Raw genomic sequence first — 15,815 nt, forward strand, 5'->3', positions numbered from 1 at the left:
TGAAATTTATTTCCAAGGTGAAGTTTTGGGGAGAGCAGAGGAAGCTGAATTGTGGGAAGACCATGGAGCAGGCAGGCTTAGAGGAGCAGGGAAGTACTCCACACCAAAGAGATGTAGCAAGAAAGCCACTTGGGTCCTTCCCTTCTGGCTCCCTAGAGACCTGCCGCACCGCCAGCACTCTGTACTGAGTTCTTCTGCTTCTCTCTAGGCTTGCCAGAGCTTTTTCCCCCTCCGGTTTTATTGAGATATAATTGACATATAACACTGGACAAGTTTAAGGTGTACTACATAATGATTTTCTATACATACCTATTTTGTGTGATGATTACCACAGGAAGTTTAGTGCAACTCCATCAACTATTAATTTTTTTTTCTTGTGATGAGGGCTTTTAAGATCTATTCTCTTAGCCACTTTCAAATACACAAAACTAGAACTTTGCATTTACCCGCAGAGACAAAACAACAGAAGCTTGAACAAAGCAGAAGTTCATTTCGCATGTAAAAGTCCAATCAGGGTGCTGGTGCACTGAGGGGGGCGGCAGCGAGCGCACCCCATCTGGTCATTAAGGAGGGGCTCTGGGCCTCCTGTTTGCCGGGTCGCACAGCGTGGGTTTGCGTTGTGGGTGGTGGCGAGGCTGGACAAGGTGCCTGGGGCCAGCCTCAACCCCAACTGAGAATTAAGAGGCAGGAGCTGCAGGAATTGAATATGAGCGACAGTGGCTGGTCCTGGTGGAACCTGATGTGACTTCCCATCACCTGCACAACCGCAGGGGCCTCCATTTCTTCTCACCCTCACCAGGGCCTCGGGGGCAGGCATTCGGCTCTCTTGCTACTACGTTCCTTCTTGAAAGATTTCCTTAGTGAAAAATAGTCATTTCAGATTCTGATCATCTATGCTTCTAATGAGCCTGGAATGCTTTGCAAGCCAATTGTTTTTCTAGAAGTTGGATTTCTGGGGGCAATTATACAGAACAGCCCTGAGTCGGGCAGCTGCGGCTCCACTGCCTCGTCTGGAAAAAAAGAAAAGGGCTGGATGGGCCTCAAGACACCCTTCCCCCAACCCAAATTGCTTCCAGACATGGCCTTTGTTATTCATTCTCTCTCCAAGGATCTTGAGATGAGAGAAAAAGGCAATTCCATTCCAGAAAATTCAGAGGCAAACGAAGGCTGCAGGTGTCCCACCCAAGGCCCTGACCTGGCAGGCCCATGTTTATATAAGGAGTGAGCACAGTCCTGTCAGTCCCCAAATTAGCTGAAGGCTTTGGCTGTGACAGAAATGCCAGTCAGCACAACCCAAGTGATCTGAAGGGTTTTAAGGAGCAAGTGTGTTCCCACACTGGAACAGAAACTAAAGTGGGACCAATGGTCCTTGTGGAAGCTGGGCTAACCCACTTTTCCAAGCCTCTGGGGTTTTATCCAAGCTGCTCTCTGAAGTCTGCACTGAGTCAAGGTCTTTGCTCATGCAGGGACACCACCCACCACAGGTCACACCCGAAGGCCAGAGTCAGAGCACAGCTTTGAAGGTTATAGAAAACTCTAAGGAGACAAAAGAGAAGGAATAAAGGGTCCTGGGACCCAAAAAGAGAAGGCCTTGTGTCTGCAGCCACAGCTCTGGGCAACTAGACGTCCTTCCTAACCTGCCATCTGCAGGCCCCGTGGAGCTGGGGAGGGGCTACTGCATGCGGAGGGGCCGGGGGTTGAAGGCACAGGAGCCAGGTGACGAGAGTGCCAGCAGACAGCAGTGAGACTGACAGGACTTCCCACAGGTCTTGGTTCGTGGGGATGAAACAGTGCGGTGGCCCTGGGTTTCCACCTCGGGATGGGCTGCTGTGGACTCTGAGGAGGCGCTGAGCCTGGGGAGGCGGGGGGCACAGGGCTGCCTGAGCTTTGGTCTGGCGGGGGCCTAGGGGCTTCCTAGGGCAAATGAGTAGGGGGCGGGCTGACACGGGGCCGGCCCCACGGGCTCCCCCGGGGACACTGCCTGTGCAGCCCGTTGGCACTGCCAGGCCCTCCTGCTTGACGATCCTCTGCAGACTGTGTCAACCATCCCTGTTGTAGGTCACGCAGCATATGTTACAGTCGACTGAGCTAGGTTCTGTAATCCTTGCAATGTATGTTTAGAAGGAAATGGAAAGTGTGCCTTCTAACTGCACTTCCTTCTTGATTCAAGAACCTGGGCGGGGGTCTAGCTCTGTGGCGAGCACATGCTTAGCATGCATGAGGTTCTGAATTCAGTCCCCAGGACATCCATTAACACTGCAAACAAACAAACAACCTCCCCCCAACAAACACGACAGTTCTAGGACCACTTAATCTAAGAGTTGTTTTCCAAACTAAAAGAAAGGAAAAAATAAATGAAAGGAAGCAAAAATGTCCAGCTGGTGTGGCAGGACTGCGCTGCGCTCCAGTGGGCAGGGGCCCAGGCTTACTCTCTTTTGCTCTGCCATCCCTAGGGCGACAGCACGGAGCGGGTGGCAGGTTATGACAAAATCAGTGTTGGACAGAAAGGAGAGGTGGTGAGTGGTTGTTGCAAGGCAGTCAACAGTTTCTACTTAAATGGAGGGAATGTGGGATTTGATGCCTGGTTTTGTCTTTTTAAACTGTAGGTACTGGGGATTGAACCCGGGACCTCATATATGCTAAGCAAGCGCCCTACCACGGAACTTGTTACCTCCCGCTCCTGCTGCCCCGTGGCTGGTTTTAAAACAACAGTTCTGTCATCTGCTATCTGTGTGACCTCAGGCAAGTCATCAATTTCCTTACCTGCAAAATAATTCCTACTTTATCCAATGGTTGTGGGAGGTAGAGTTATCCTAAAAAAGAGCCTGGCACAGTGTCTGCTACACGTTGACACATGCCAGAACACTCCCTGCCATTGCTCTGACTGGTTCCTGAGACTCTATCTTATTTTCCCTTCAGCCCTTCTGGGCTGTCACTCTCTCACTGCCAGGAGGACCGCCATCTCTGCCCTGATCACTGTGCAGTGACCTTTTCTAATTTTTAGCTGCTTGGCATCCATCTAATATTCCACTGAATGAAAATACTAAAATTTATGTATTCATTTTACTGTGTTTAGAACTTTGGAATTTCCCCAGTGTTGTCATATTCTGTATAATATTACTCACTACTGATACACATGTGTAGAAATTTCTTTAGGGTATAAACTAAGTGAAATTTCTAAGCCATGTGGCACCCTTGTCCTCCTCATCTTTACTCGGGAATATCAGACGTCTTTCCAAGTGGTACATCAGGTTACCCTCCCACTGGCAGCATGTGAGAGGTTTTGTTGCTGCACATACACACCAACCGATTCTTAAAATGTTGCCACTCTGCAGGGTGTGTAGTGGTGCCTCATTGTGGTTTTGACAAGATTTTTATTAGTTAGTTTAGCTAGTTGTAAATATCTTGTTCTCCACCTCTGTCACTTGTCTTTACATTCTCTTTATAATACCTTTAGTGAGTAAAGTTCTTCATTTTAATGTAGTTTTAATAATTTGTTCCCTTTTATTGCTGCCTTTCCCTTTATCATTGGTGCTTTTTGTTACTTGTTTAAAAAACCTTCCCCTCCTTGGGGTCATGAAGATGGTCTTCTTTACTGCCTTCTCCGCATTGTGTGGTTTACGTTTCATGTTTCTGGGTTTAAGTCACCTTGGAGCTGATTTTTGTGTATTGTGGGAAGAATTTTTATGGAAACCCAACAGACCCAGTGCCTTTTATCGGTCATTTTCCAATGACTCTGCACTCCCACCTGTGTCCAATATCATGTCTATGTATGTGTGAATCAGATGCGGGCTTTTTATTCTGTCCTGCTGATCTCTTGGTTTACCCTCATAGCAGCACCTCACTGTTTTGATAAAATAATGTAAGTCCTTTTACCTTATTTCTCAAGAGCGTCACGGCTATCCGTAGCCTTTTTTCATCCGCATATCCATTTTCAAATTGACTTTTCTAAGAAAGAAACAGTTTAGATGTTGATTAGTTCCGGTTTGAGGAGGATTGCCATCTTTTCAATATGGAGTTGTCCCATTTAAGACCACGATAAGCCCATTTATTTATTTAGATCTATCTAAATGTCTTACAGTAACATATTAGAGTTTTATATGTAGAAGCTTTGTATATCTTTAGCATGCTTTATTTCTAGGCACTTAAATTTTTTGTCTTTTTTTAATTTTTAATTTTACTTTTAAAATTTTTTTATTTTTATTTTTTAACTTAATTTTTTAGTGCCTTTATTAAGATAAAATTAACATACAATAAACTTCAATACAATAGAGTATGCAGTTTAATAAGTTTACCATATGTATACACCCTGAAACCATCACTACAATCTAGATAATAAGTGTATCCATCACCCCAGAAGATTCCCCACGTCCCTTTGTAATCCCTCCCTCCCACTGCTTCCGGCCCAAACGTCCCCTCTTCCTTCCTAATCTGTACCCAGCAATTGATGATACACTTTCTGCTGCTATGGATCAGTTCACACTTTACAGAATTTTATATAAATAAAATCATACAGTAGGTACTCTTTTTGATCTGTTTTTTTTTCACTCAGCATAATCATTTTGACACTCATCTAGGCTGTGGTGTGTATCAGTAGTTAATTGGTTTTCAAAGGTTTTTATTTTGAAATAGTTATAGATTCACAGGAAGCTGCAAAAATAGTACAGAGAAGCCCTCTGGACCCTTTACTCGGTTTCTCCCCTGGATCTCTGCACACCTGGTTGCCTTCTGCCCTTCACTGAAATCCTGCTCAAATATCGTCTTCGCACACAGGCTTCCCTGACCAACCCATGTAATGTCGTGAGCCTGCGGGTCTCGGTCACCTCTCCCCCTTTTACTTTCTGTCTAGAACTTATTAATACCCGACTTTCTCATTGGCTTATGGTGACCTCATCCTATTAGAATATGAATCCTATGAAAACAGGGGCCTTGTCTGTCCTAGTCAGTGACTAGAACAGTGCCTGGCATTCAATAAATACTTGTTGAATAATAATAAATCTTCCAGCAACTGCACAATATGAAGACTCTTCTTTGCATTTACAGATGAGAAACTGGGTTGGGAAAGATCAGGTGATGGCCCCAAACCACACAGTTTGTGGCGGTGGTGGTGGGGACACTGGGTGCTGGGATTTGAAGGGCAGGGCAGAATGAAGCTGATCACATTTATCTCCTTCTCTGGCAGGAGCCCTTCGTCATACGGCAGGCTGAGCTCATAGGGCCCGGGCTGGGGCAGGGAACACCCCCAGCGGTCAGCTCTTGGGGCCACTGGCCTCGGCAGCAGAGCCTGCAGGTCCCTGCAGTGTGGATGTTACTTCCCTACCTCCCAGAAAGAGCAGGCAATTCATTGCCCCCCATCCTCATTCATGTTTATGTTTTTCTCTCTGTTAATGAATGACTACTTCTAGTAGTTCATTTCTCAATCTTCCCTTAAAGGGTCATCTAAATCTTTCTTTAGAGGGTCATTAAAGTTCATTGCAACTTATTGCAAACAGATTTCTTTAAACAAGTCGGTTCTGATGGTGAGAATATAATGCAGGTTTTTCTTAGTTTTTGGCACTAGGTACTCTTCAGAACAACAGAGAATAACTTTTATAATAAAAAGTGGATAGGACTTCACTAGAAAAATATTCTAACAATTGGATTTGATTTTCACACACGATTATCTTTCGTTAAGGTTATATTAAAAAGTTAATTTCCAGAAAGATACAAGACAGTAAGTCATGATGAAAGTTAGCTGGGTTTTCTTGAGAAATGGAATTAAAAACAGACTGCACTGCTTACTTCTCAGCAAATTCCGCTTTGCCAAGTTTTGAAAGGAAAAGGCCTAACGTAGTTTTCAGTGTTGCCTCCTTGCAAGAGAGAATCTGGGGGACTTGCTCCCTCCTGACAGCCTACTTTGTCACCACCGCTCCTGATCACAACTGAATCCATCAGCGTGATGGCTTCACGTGCTTACTATGCAGCCTGGAGCTGCAGACAGGGTTGGTGTAGATAATAAATTCCCTACTTCTTCCATGGATTTCAGAGGTTGCACTGAGTGCTCCAGTCAGTTTGCATGGAGCTAGTCCAAGAAAGGGACCGCATTACTGACTGCATGTTTGTCAACTTTCTGGAATGAAAATCTGGCACATTAGTCAGTGACTTTATCCGTTACAACCTGAGTAGGTATCCAGTGGCAATTTTTCTTCCAAAGTTCCTGATCTATGGCCAAATAGTGAACACTGAGCTTTTCCTGCTAAAAATATGAATCATAAAACCAATACATAGTCAGCGTATTTCATTTAGAAAATACAGAAAGGTACAAGTACTTTCAAAATCACCCCTAATCCCATCAATCCATGCTAATTTGGGGGTGTATATCTTTGCAGACTTTTTAATGTAATGCACACAGACACATGCATCTTCCCCCAAATGGAATTTCATTATTACATTGTTGTAACTTTCTTTTCTGAACAATATAATGAAGATTTTGATATATCACCAAAATTTTTTATCCAATATGATTTTTCATGGCTGCATAGATTACTAGCTGTTTAACCCACAGGTAGAAAGTTAGACTGTTCCCAAGTTCTGGCTTTTACAAACGATGAGGGATGAATATTCTCATAGCGAAATTCGCTGAGTTTCTTAAGCGTCTTCTTAGGACTGAGTCAGGCAAGTGGAACCGCTTCCTCCAAGGGCACTCCAGATGATGGCCTCAGATTTGCCTCTGGTAAAGTTTATCTGCCTCCCTTTTGCAGTAGACAGGGTACCCCACTCCACACGCTCTTCTGTCCCTACCGCAGTCCTGCCAATCCGTTCCGGGAAGGGTGCTCCAGGCGACCTCTCTGGCTCTGAGAAAACCTGGAGAGGGTACCGCAAACCGTTGAGTCTGTGGCCACACGTAGGCCTTCTAGGGCGAAGGAAGAGGTCCCTAGGCGGGGAAAGACGAGCACGGGTGAGGAGGGGCCTTAGGGTCCCAGAAGTCGCCCTCGTGCCCGTGGATGCATCAGGCTTCGTCTTGGAACCTCGGCTTCCTCATCTGCGGAACGTGGTTGGGATCCATCGGTGATGGAGATGCGTGGATGCGACGCCTTCAGGGATGCACAGAACAGAGACGCACCGGCAGGAGCGCCCCCGGCGCCTGGAAGGGACCGAGGACCGGACCGCCTGGCCGGCATGCTGGGGCTCTCCTCCTGCTCCCGCCGGCCTCCCGCGGCTGGCCCGCGCCCGGAGGGAGAGCGGCCCGGGGCCCGCAGGGGGCGCCGCGAGCCCACCTCCGGAGCCGCAGGCGCGGGGCGGGGGCCGCGTTGCTCCCGGCTGGCGGGCCAGGCCCAGGCCCGGCGCGGACCCTGCGTCTCCTGGGATTTCTCTTTCCGCGCGACACAAACGCCACCGGCTCAGAGGGTCCGCGCTTGGAGGCCTGGCTTTCCCCTCCCCTGCTCAGTCCAGCGGCCGCCGTGCAAATGCGTCTGGGCTTGACGTCTTGGCTCCAGGGTTATCAAACGTCCGCGCAGAGGCCACCGCCTCCGGGCAGCCTCGCTGGACTCCCCCGGGACTCGGGGGCCTGGCGCCATGGGCGGCGCCGGGTTCCGCAGGGGTGCGGCCCCTTTCCCCTGCTGGGCTGGGCCTGCGGTTGGGGGCTTTGCCTGCCTCCCGGGACTCGAGCCCCCGTCGCTGTGGCCGCCGGTTATAAGCCAGGGAGCCACCTCTTCTCCCTGCGAGGCTCGATCGAGGGTCTGCAGGAGGGGACAGCGCTCCGCTGCCAGCCCTTCAGCTGCTTTGCAGAAGAGCGCCTGGGTTCCAGTTGTGTGTGTGTGTGTGTGTGTGTCGTGGGGGTTCCTCTGTGTGGAAGTTTGTACATGTCAGCAAGGTGTTTGTGCGTGTGTGACTCTGTGTGTGTATATATACTTGTGAGAAAGCACTTCTAAATTAACTCCATGTCTATATGGAGTAAGTATTCAAGTCAAATTGGGAAAGATTTCAATCCTTGTTACTTGATAATGTAGGTAAAATAGACAAGAAATTTGAGGGCTGGGGATTGGCACTATATTTGCAACCCCAGGCACCTAACTTTGGGCAAATCTCTTCCTCAGCTGGTCCTCCTTGTCTTCACTTTGTTAAAAGATCATTGTGGAAATGGAGAAATTGTAACTCATAAAAATATAAAACGATTTTATTTAATTAATGGGGGAACCAGTGATGTGTTAAAAATTGGTTCAAAGGACAGTTACAAAGAGCAGATACATATATTGGCATCAGGAATAACGAAGTGGATTTGTGAACTGCTCCAAAAGTGGCTTCTTCCCAGTGAAGGGAAATCAATTATACCTCCACTGGACACAATTCATTTGCTGCTGTGGACAAGAATCATTGGTGTTATTTTCAGTTTTCTACAACTTACAAGACACTGCCGGAGGGGCTGCGGCAGAGTCAGACGACCTGGAAGGTCACACCAGCCCAGGACTCCATAGGCACTTTTCTCCCCATTTCAAAAAGTCTTCCACAGATTTTCCCGGCAATTTGCACAACAGGGTTGTGTTCTTCAAAATTTTTAGTGGTGGAGTTTCTTTTTCTAAGTGAAATCTTACAGGAAATCCTAATATATACATTTTTTAAAATCTCAGTTAAAATAATTTATTATATAGTTATACATGCTTATTTTATGCTTATTGTAAAAATGTCAAATAGTACAGAAGGTTATTAAGTAAAAAACCTAGTCTCCGTTCTCTTCCCCCTCCCTCACTTCCATTCCAGAGCTACCTACTGTAACAGTTTCTTCTATACCTCGTAGACACCTTCAAGGCATGTACAAAAATGTTTTTAAAAGCACAAATGGGTAAAAAGAACGTGCTCTTCTGTACTTCACCTTTTTTGCAATTAAAAAATATATTGTGGGAAAGCAGTGTGGAAATTCCTCAAAAAAGTGAAAATAGAACTACAACACTCCAGCCATGCCGCTCCTGCGTAATATCTGAAAATGAAAACAATAATTTGGAAAAATACATGCGCCCTGATGTTCAAAGCAGCACTGTTTGCAATAGCTGAGACAAGGAGGCAATGTAAGTGTCCATCAACAGATGACTGGATATAGATGTAGTGTGTATATACACAATGGAATACTACTCAGCCATAAAAAAGAGTGAACTTTTGCCATGTGCAGCAGTATGAATGGACTTGGAGGGTATTATGCTAAGTGAAATGAGTCAAACAGAGAAAGACGAATACTGTATGTTATCACTTACATGTGGAATCTAAAAAGATAAAACAAGCTAGTGAATATAACAATAAAGAAGCAGACTCACAGATGTAGAGAATAAACTAGTGGTTACCAGCAGTGTGAGGGAAGGGGGAGGAGCAAGAAAGGGGTAGGGGATTAAGAGGTGCAAACTACTATGTATAAAATAAATAAGGCTACAAGGATATACCGTACAATACAAGGAATATAGCCAATATTTTATGCTCTTTTATAACAACATTTCACGATAACTATACATTAACCACTATGTTGTACACCTGAAACCTATATAATACTGTAAGTCAATGATAACTCAATAAAAAACATATTGTAGGGGGGGAAGCGTACAGCTCAAGTGGTAGAGCACATGCTTAGCATGCACGAGGTCCTGGGTTCAATCCCTAGTCCCTCCTCTAAAAATAAATAAATACATAAACCTAATTACCTCCCTCCCCTCACAAAAAAACTAAAAAAAAAAATATTGTGGACACATTTCCATGACAGAACCACAGAGGTCCACCTCACCCCTTTAAATGGCTGAGTAGTAGTCCATGGTGTGGACACCCTTAACCTATTTGGCCAGTTTTCTACTGATGGACTTTTTTAGATGTTTCCAGTTTTCTGTATTATAACCAAATACTGCAATGAACTTTCTTAATCAGTATTTTAGTGTGGTGATATTTCCATATCTATGTGTCTCTATATATGTAGGATTTTATGAGTGGGCTTCCTGGGGTTAAGGGTAGCTGTGCGGAACACTCTGACATACACTGCCAATCGCCAAGTCACCTACCTCGGAAGCTGTAATCCTTTTTTTTTTTCCCTTGCCAAATGGCGTATCTTTACACCCCCACCAACACTGGATATTATCAAACTTTTAAATCTTTGCCCATCTGATAGAGGGAGATGGCACTTCATAATTTCAGTGTGCTTTTCTACAATTATCTTGAGCAGTTAAAATCTTCCCTTTGGTGGGAAATTGCTTCATTATTTGTGTGACTTCCCTCTGCGGAATAATTCATGTGTTATAATCTGGAAACCCTGGAGCTAGACTGATTCTCTGGGATCTCCTGGTCCAGGAGGCAGTTCCCCCTAAGTGGGGGGTTGGCTCTGCTCTGTCTCCTGTGTGTGTCCGTGTGTCTGATGTGTGAGTGCCAGCATGCTCCTGTCAATGGGGTGGGGAACAAAGACGGTGCAGGTGACGGGGGTGCGGAGCAGTTACTGGGGCACAGAGATCTCTCCCAGTCGGGAAAAGAAGAGCAGCTGGACCTTCTGTGACCCGGAACGTCAAATGGGAAAGGGGCGAGGACAGAGGCAGCCTTGTCTGTCCGTCTCTCTCACCGCACTACTTCCTCCAGGATGCTGCTCCCTTCTCTCCACAGACATAGAAACTTGCCCACGGCCCCGAGCAGTCACCTTGGGCTCACTCCGCATGCCTTTCAGCTGAAGGAACCATTGCTGCTTGAACAGTGACTCAGTTTCCCAGGAAATCAACCACTCAGTGTGACTGGGGAAGAGAAAACAGCCACCGACGGGGTCTGCTTGCAGGGGCTGAAGGAATGATCATAATCTCTGCTTCATCATGTGCTCCATTGTTTGGAAAGTGGCTGGAAGCTCAATTCACTGTCCACTGGTGGTGTCAACAGTGTGTCTGGAAGAAAGAGCAGGAACTCAGGAGGGAGACAGACCTGGGTTCCAGTCTCAGCTCTTACCAGCTGTGAACGAGGGCAAACCACTTGATGTTTCTCAGCCTCATCTGTAAATCAGGGTGAACAGTGTCCCCCTAATAAAGTCACTGTGAGGATTAAATGAAATAAAAAGTGTAACGGGTCTTAATAAGTACCTCAGCCGGCACTCCCCTAAAAGTGACATTTTGACAATCACACCTTTCAAGCTGAGGATCTCAAGATCCTCAAACATCAGAAACGGAGAGGCTCCTTCCTCCTCGGGTGCCCCCCTTCAACAGCAGCCTTGTGCCAGCGTACTCAGGGGAGAGCGGCAAACCTGGCTCTGCCTCCCCTCTGTGCCTCCAGCTGCCGCACACTCAGTTTTAGCCCCATCGTGTCCCTTTGTGCCTCTGTGCTCATGCAGCTCCATCAGCCTGGAGTGCTCTCCCCGACCTCACTCCACCTGGCGAACTTTTCCTTAAACTTCAATATACGGCAAGGCAAAAAAAATTACTTAATCTGGCACATCTGACTCTTTGTCTGGAATAGAGTCAGAGTGGACTCCAATCTTATCATATGCAAAAAATAAAATTCTAGGTGGATTAAGGGCTTAAAACATAAAAAAGAAAATGTTAAAAATCTGGCAAGACAAAGCACAGTGTAACACTAGCATGAACGCACCAGAATGGTGAAACTATGGAAAAGATGGATACCAAGTGTTAGGATGGATGTAACTAAGACATCTCTTAATTGCTACAGCCACTTGGGAAAACTGACAATACCTACAAAAGCTGAACGTACACATATCCTGTGATCCCAAAATTACACCCTTGGGTAAATATCCAACAGAAATGCAAACACAAATTCACCCAGATTATGTACAAGAATGTTCATAGCCGCACTATTTGTAATAGTGCCCCAAATTGGAAGCAACCAATGGACCAAACGTCCATCATAAGGAAGACAGACTGACAAAGTGTGGCATGTTTATATAAAGGAATACTGCCCAGCAATGAGAATGAGTGAACCACATGAATGAACCTTGCAAACACAATATTGAGTTAAGGAAGTTAGACACAGAAGTGTATGTAAGGATGATTTTGTTTAAATAAACTTTCATATCAAATAGATAAACAAGGTATAGCACAGGGAACTATATTCAATACTTTGTAATGGCCTATAGTGAAAAAGAATATGAAAAGGAAAATATACATGTATAACTGAATCGCTATGCTGTACACCAGAAATTAACACAACATTGTAAACTGACTCTACTTCAATTTAAAAAAAAAAGGAAAAGAAAATTAAGTGTCATCGCTAACCTATGACATTAGAAGTCAAGGTAGAAGTTAATCTTTAGGGAGGGTAGTGACTGGAAGGACCCACCAAGGGGCTAGCTTCTAGGGTGCTGGGGATGTTCTGTTTCTTGAGCTGGGTCCTGGTTACATGAGTGTGTTCACTTGTGAAACAAGTGTGTTCGTGGATCCACAAAAATATGTGCACTATCTTCACATGAATGTTATACTTCAATAAAAATTTGGGCAAGAGGCCTTCATATAAACTAGGGGTTAGAAGACCTTCCCAGCCAAGGCTAGAAATCCAGGGGATCAAAAAGATAGGTATTCTTTCTTGTGTATGTATATTTTTAAAAGCATCTTTATGGCAAAAGATACTGTAGGGAATGTCAAGAGCAAGCATGAGATTTGGAAAAAATCTGTAATGCCGCTGATAGTCAAGGCTATAATATGCAAAGAGCTCTTATCGATTGATAAGACAACCCAATGGAGAAATAAATAAAATGATCCGAACAGGCAAGTCAGAGAAGAAAATTATCCAACAGTATGGAAAGATGATTAAATTCATTAGGATTCAGGAGAATGTAAATTAAAGTGGTGATGAGGTACGAGTTTGCACCCTTCAGGCTGGCAAGATTAAAAAGGGCTTCCACACCTATCGCATGTGGGGGGAAAAGTATGCACTTTATCATTGCTAGTGGAGATGTAAATTATTACAGGCTTTTTGGAAATCAATCTGGAAAGATCCATTAAAATTAAAAATACATATGTCCTTTGACCTATCAATCCCACTCCAGGGAACTCATTCCAGACATATGGAAGCATCACCTCAGAGCCCAGTAGAAGGGTGTTCACTGATCGCAGGGGCGCGGGCACGGCGCCTGTGTGTGGACACACGCGCACACCCTGCGAACAAGGCCAATGCCTCCCAGCTGAGGAGCGGTGTGAGCGAGGGTGCTTCCCCGCGGGGCCCACAGTCCAGAGGCCCCGGGGTACACGGTGATCTTCTCAGGCCGCAGGAGGTCTCTACCTTCTGTGTGGGGCAGGGTGGGCCCTTCCGGACAATCAGAAGCCCCCTTCCTCCTGTCCTTGACCAGCAGTATTGATTCCAGAGCAGGATCTGGAGGCGTCACCATCTGGGGCGGAGGGGTCCTCTCTCAGAAGGGCTCGGATTCTGTCCCTCCGGGACCAAAGAAGGGACACCACCAAAGAAGAATCACGGAGGTGGCCCTTAGGGATATCTGCTGTCAGTCACACCCACAGTGGCTTTCTTAAGCCAAAGCCAGGCAAAAATCTCTACTAGTTAAAGAATAAATGAGGCATGAGATCAATTGCTAATAATTATTATCTAAAAGCCACGTGTCCCTCTGATGTTTGTGTTCAAGTCACGTCTCCATCCACCGGATGCCCTCTCTCTCTCTCTTAAGTGAATTAAAGTGTGAAGTGAACTCACTAACCTCCAGTCAGCTGGGCAGCCCCAGCCTAGCTCAGGAAGGCAGCTCTTAACAGGCCTATATACTAAATGGAGGCCCAGGTAACATATGGGTAAATATTCAAAATTATAAACAAAGCCCATAAACTATTAGATAAAAAATTCTGTTCTCTTACCTTGAAAAATATACTTTCATGAGATCAAAAAATGTTAAAGTGAAACACGTTAACACTTAACCTAAAGTGCTTTTGTATGAATGAAAGTTGGTACGCCAGGACAGATGACAGAATTTAACTGTTTTTGCACATATTTGGATATTCTGTTGGTTGGCTGCTGCTATTTAGATAAGTAATAAAATCAAGATATACATAACTCATGACTCACGAATTATTATATATCTTTTCATTAAGTTCATTTTTCTTGCTTTCCTTATTTCAAAGTTCTTGATGTTGTTACAATCAAATTTTTTATTCTATTGAACACAATTTACATTCTATTGAAAATGATGACAAATTAGACTATCTTCTTAAAATCAATGTGATTCTTAGATAATTAAAAAATTCATTTCAATTTGGAGAAAGTACCAGTAATTGGTGGGATTGTCACCAAAATCTTAAAAACAAGATTTAAATTTGGAAGTGAACCATGAATCGTGCACTTCCTGTTCAAATATTTTGATGGAGTTGTGTAAGATAAATGATCATTGTTGCAGAAGACATTACCAAATATTTAAATTTCACAATATAAATTTCTACCTCTCACGTGGTAAATTTCACCATCTCTTAAAGTAATACCTACTTCTTATTTTTTTAATGGAGGTGCTGGGGATTGAACCCAGGACCTCTTGTATGCTAAGCACGTGCTCTACTGCTGAGCCACACACCCTCCTCACCCTAAAAGTAGTATCTAGATACATGCAGCAATAGGAAGAACTAGCATCATTTATGCTCAACATATATGCAGTTTTAAAGGTAAAATGAAGTGCAGAATGTTCCTCAGCCGCCATGTGCAACTGTCAATACCACATTAATTCATGAGGACTCCTTGGACCACAAACTGGAGCACAAAGAGAAGCCGGAAAATGGACATATGGCCCTGTGGGGAAACAGTGCTTCACCCTGCAAGGAGCTACTATATTCATGCTACCTGAGAAAAAGGATTTGACAAGTTAATTAATTTGTCTTTTTTTTCCTTACCTAAGTGCTTCTGCCACTCAAATCCTCCTCTTGCTCTGAAGCAGTGTCTGTCTCCAGTGCCAGTAGAAGCACAGCCCAGAAACCTTTGTGACATCCAGACACGGTTGCTTTTTGTGAGGAGGGCACAGGGCCGCGTGTTTCCTGGGGCCTGAACGGTGTTGTCACCTGCAGGCTGTGCTGTGCCCGTGCTGAGCACCAGATCCCAAGTGCTCCTTAATTGATTTATTTTTTGTGTATTTGTGATGGGCGGGACTTTCTAAAGCAGGGCTTTGAAAAATTTCTGTGGTTCAGAATCGGTTTTTAATTTTCCCGTCCATTTCAAACCAATTCTTTTGTACAAATCCAATAAAAAGAAATCCCTAGAAAAATGAAATTAAAAAATCCACACAAAATACAAGGCTAAATTTTTAAAGATTCCACAGGCATAAGTTTTTCTCGGTTTCTGTGTGTACTCGTCAAGAACCAGTAACAGACCGTTTGTGGCCAGGCATTGGCCCACAGACCACACTTCTCAGAGCACTGCTCTAAGTCAAGGGACCCTGGGTAGCGGCCACTCTTGCCTCTGTCTAAGGGCACCAGAAACCAGCAGGCTGAATCTGACCCCACAGGCTTTTTCAGTCTCTGTTTGAGCATCCCCTCCAGACACTACTGGGTGAGGGGGTCAGGCTGAAGGGGGCTTTCTTTGCCCCCCAAACTCACGGAATGTGGCTACTTCTCTGGCAGGGCCACCTGCAGAGGGCAAGTGCATCTCTGGAACTGAGACGAAACCATTTTCTTGTCTTGACTCTTAGGGGCTGATGCAAAAGCCTGAGGCTGAATTGTTTCGGCTGTTGGGTCTGCTGGAGGAATTGGGACCCTACATCCAGGGCAAACGTGCTGTAGGAAGCAGGAGATGTTTGGATCTGAGGGGTTTACAGACCAGAAAGCCTGTAGTCAGTCCCCAGACAGGCAGCTGGTGAAAGGCGGCCAGGCAGAGCTGGTCAGAGCTGAAGTCCCCCTGTGATGAGG

The 15,815-nt window shown here is 45.2% G+C and overlaps 1 long non-coding RNA gene across 1 annotated transcript; it reads right to left on the reverse strand.

The window, feature by feature from the left end:
- Positions 1–320: 320 nt before the first annotated feature.
- Positions 321–14,980, reverse strand: LOC116660206. The gene is made up of 4 exons (XR_004315612.1): positions 14,808–14,980; positions 10,634–10,868; positions 3,877–3,948; positions 321–856 (listed from the first exon to the last, which is right to left on the reverse strand). It is a non-coding gene; the product is annotated as an uncharacterized LOC116660206 (long non-coding RNA).
- Positions 14,981–15,815: the final 835 nt, after the last annotated feature.

Source organism: Camelus ferus, chromosome 27, assembly GCF_009834535.1.
Source record: "Camelus ferus isolate YT-003-E chromosome 27, BCGSAC_Cfer_1.0, whole genome shotgun sequence".
Taxonomy (NCBI): Eukaryota; Metazoa; Chordata; class Mammalia; order Artiodactyla; family Camelidae; genus Camelus; species Camelus ferus.